The sequence below is a fragment of the Nelumbo nucifera genome, chromosome 2 (genome assembly GCF_055504915.1).
Source record: "Nelumbo nucifera cultivar China Antique chromosome 2, China Antique-T2T, whole genome shotgun sequence".
Taxonomy (NCBI): Eukaryota; Viridiplantae; Streptophyta; class Magnoliopsida; order Proteales; family Nelumbonaceae; genus Nelumbo; species Nelumbo nucifera.
In genome coordinates, this window is record NC_142650.1 from 76,462,173 (window position 1) to 76,466,787 (window position 4,615).

Genomic DNA, 4,615 nt, shown 5'->3' on the forward strand with positions numbered 1-4,615 from the left:
GTAGAAATCCAAAACATAAAAGTTGTGGGCCTCCCTTTCATATTTCTAATGCTTCTTGAATTGTCCAATTCGGAGTCCGGAATTGAGAGTTAGGCCCAGATTACTGACTGTCGCTGAAACTGTGTAAAATCACCCGATTTGCCCTGTTTTCTTCAAATTGCCTTCTTTATTGCCCTGAATCGAAATGCAAGAGTAATGAGTCCATTTAAGTGCTAAATAAATGTAAAAGAGTGAATATTAGGGGATAAAAATAGGGTTCTTTTTGGTCTCATCAGACATCTTTCTATTTGTTGCCAAGACTCTAAGTTCATCATTATCCCTATTGACTTACATATGAAGCTTCAATAATATATACGTAAACAATGGTGACATTTGTTTCTTTGATTTTTTTTTTATTTCTTTTTCTAGCAGGCTTGTAGTTTAAGAGGTAAAGATGTGAATGGCTATATCATAGTTATTATTTGCATTTGGGCCATATCTTATAAACTGATTTGTTTATTGAAAAATTTTTATTCTTGTTAATGCTATTCTAGTTAGTTACTTTTATTGGGAGCCCTTTAACTTTTTTAATTTTTGGCTCAATGGGGCTACACAATGAGATCTCCTAAACCCTAGTGCGGGTGGGATTTGATCCCAAATCTTTACCATAATCGATCAAAAATAGGGTATTTGGGTACCTTTCAAGATTAAAGTAACCTTTTAATTAAAAAACAAAGTAACGCGGACCCATACAATGCACATGCTTTGTTAAGCATAAGTGAAACAATAAAAACACATAAGAATAAACAATTAATAAATTAAATTTTCTGAAAACTATTTTCTAAAACTATTAATTGATATAAGTGATATAATGTTTTTATTATTAGAACATAATATCTATTAAAAAAATATTTTTTTCAAAGTTATTACACATTTTTTTTATTTGTAAGCTTCAATACATCTAAATTACTTAATCTATTTTTCATTATTTAAATAATATTTTGAATTATTAAATTATTTATATTTTATATTTTATTATAAAATATTGTTAAATATATTCTAATTATTCTTTTTAATATTTTTAAAGTTATTACATAATTTCATTATTTAATCTATTTTTTTTATTTATATAATATTATAAATATGATTTCGTTATTAAGTTTTTTGAAATTTAAGATATTTGAAATTTAGTGATTTAAATAATTTCTTCATTTAAAATTTTAAAATATTAATTATTTGTTAAAGTGAATAATCCATAAAACTATAATATATATCATTATTACATAAATTCATTATTATTTTTGTAAAATATAAAATTATTATTAATTTAATTATTGTGAAATATATTATAATTATTTTTCTACTTCTAAGAAACTTTTTCAAATTTATTACAAAACTTTATTATTATAAATTTTGAAAATTTAGTTATGTTAAATATTTTGTTCTTTAAAATATTTAGTTAGTTATTGAAATATTTAAATAATATTTAATTTTTTTTATTGAAATATTATTTATTTTAAATTTATTACATAATATTAAATATTTTGTTATGTAGCTATTAGAAATTTTTAATATTTTATTATTTAAAAAATTTGTTTATATAAATATTTAATTAATATTTTTATTTATGAATTTTTATTATTTAAAATACATTGATATAATTTTGTTATTTAAATTTTTATAATATTATTTTGTTATTAATTGAATTATTCACAAAATTATAATTTATGTTGTTTATGCGTAATTTCATTATGGATTTTGTGAAAATATAAAATTATTAATAATCCGAATATTATTAAATCTATTATAATTATTTTTGTTTTTTAATCAATGTTTTAAAGTTATTACATAATTTTGTTATAATATTTAAATAATTCTTATTTTTTAATTCCAACTTTCTTTGGATAGATATAGATGAAAAAGTGGGGGAGAGGATAAATTGGAATTAGAGATCATTTAGGATAGAATAATGTTTGCTTTTTTTTGGAGATATATTTTCTTAAAACAATTCCTTTTTTATGGGAAAGTGGAGGGAAGAATAGAGGGGAGTTGGAGTAGAACTGAAGTAAAGTGCCACGTGACTAGACAAGTAGACATCATAAACACAGATCTCTCTTTTTTTATCTATCGGTTGTTTGTAAAAATGATATAGAATAAAATAAAAAAAATGAAAAGTGATAGATTTCCTTATTTTACAATATATATATATATATATATATATATATATATATATATATATATATATATATATATATTATAGATTAAGTATTTGAATTCCCAATGGTGATTACGTCTCCATGATGGAGGCAAGGTTCAAAGTATCCATGGTGGAGGTAAAGTTTATTCAAAACTTTATTATTTTAAATATTGAAAATTTAGTTATATTAAATATTTTGTTCTTTAAATATTCAGTTAGTTATTGAAATATTTAAAATATTTAAAAATTTTGTTTTTTAAATATTATTTATTTTAAACTTATTACATAATATTAAATATTTTGTTATGTAGTTATTAGAAAATTTTAATATTTTATTATTTAAAATATTTGTTTATATAAATATTTAATTAATATTTTTATTATTTAAAATGCATTGATATAATTTTGTTATTTAAATTTTTTATAATATTATTTTGTTATTAATTGAATTATTCACAAAATTATAAATTATGTTGTTCTTGCGTAATTTCATTATGGATTTTGTAAAAATATAAAATTAATAATAATCCGAATATTATTAAATCTATTATAATTATTTTTGTGTTTTTAATCAATGTTTTAAAGTTATTACATAATTTTGTTATAATATTTAAATATTTAAATAATTCTTATTTTTTAATTCAAAATTTCTTTGGATAGATGTAGATGAAAAAGTGGGGTAGAGGATAAATCGGAATTAGAGATAATTTAGGATAGAATAATATTTACTTTTTTTGGAGAGGCATTTTTTTTAAAACAATTCCTTTTTTTATGGGAAAGTGGAGGAAAGAATAGAGGGGAGTTGGAGTAGAACTGTAGTAAATTGCCACGTGACTAGACAAGTAGACATCATAAACACAACTCTCTTCTTATCTATTGGTTGTTTGTAAAAATTGATATTATGCATTTGAATTCCCAATGGTGAATAAATCTCCATGATGGAGGCAAGGTTCAAATAAATGCCAAGTGTATTAAAAAGGCAATTTTAAGAGATATATCGGGATATGCCTTGGATACGCATGTGTATCGGAGAAAAACTAAAATATGCATATATATGCTTGGAAACACTATAAATACTTTAATAAATCATAAAAATGCATCAATAAAACTAAATATAAGACCTCAATAGGTGTATATACATTAAATTAATATACTTTAATGGTTTTATGGAGAAATATATTGTAGTTAATTATAATTTCATTAAAAATCCCATGCTTAACTATAATTTATAAATTATAATTCTTAAGTTTTAATGTTTTATGGAATGGAAAAAACCCAACTCTCCTATCCAACCATAAAACATGCATTGGCGCAACTTTTAAGTAAAATCTAATTAATAATTAGTGATTATTTAAATATTTTTTATTTATTTTCAAAAATTATAAAAAATAAATAAACATTATATAGTATATTCAAAAAATAGTTATTAAAGAAAACATTTCAATCGCTTTGTGGATATGATAGATGATCCATAGAATTATAATATATTCAATAATTGTGATCAAATGATAAAATTTATTTAATTCTAAAAATATAAAAAAAAACTAATTATTAAAGAAGAAAATTCAACTGGTCTGTGAATATGATAGATAATCCATAGAATTATAATATATTCAATTGTTGTGATGAAATAATAAAATATAATTAATTATTATTTATTTTTTAATTCTGAAAATATGAAAAATAAAAAAAATATTAAAGAATAAATTTCAATTGCTCTATGGATATGATAGATAAATCCATAGATCTAAAACATATTTAGTCTTTATAGGCAAAGAAAAAATTATATTTTCAAAAATTTTGTTAATTTATATTTTCCCCAAATATCTTTATGAAATTTCCATAAATCTAGTGATAACACAAAAAAAAATTGTGATTTTGAATGTAAGAAATGTATATTAATATAAAACATTCAAGAAAAAAAAGAAATCACAAGATATTATAAAAAATTAAAAAATCTTATCTATTTTTACCATATTTTTTTCAAAATTTGAAAAATCTTTAAAAAAATTAATGATTCATACTTGTTTCTTGCAAATTTTTGCAAAATTTGAAAATGTATTTTTGTCTCCAACGAAATTGGAGGAACGAGACCAAGAGTATAATCACTACTCACTAAGGTTGAAACTTTGTGAGTTTGGGTTGAGATTTTATCAAAAAAAGTATGGGCCAAACCGTAACCCGAACCCGAAGCAATATAAAGAAAATGTTAATTCGGGTTAACCCGAATCACCGCCCAGAGCTCGCCCGGTTTCCATTCATAGTGCGCGAAGGCGAAGGGGATATGACCGGGATGTTCCTCTAGAATGTTGTGGACCCGGGTGGACGTCCCCAACTGGTAGTTTATTTGCTTTTAGCTGAAAATTACAGTTGCAGTTGGGGCCCTGCAAAAGCCTGGATATGTATAAATACATACAGGCCAAAATGTTGCTTTATTTT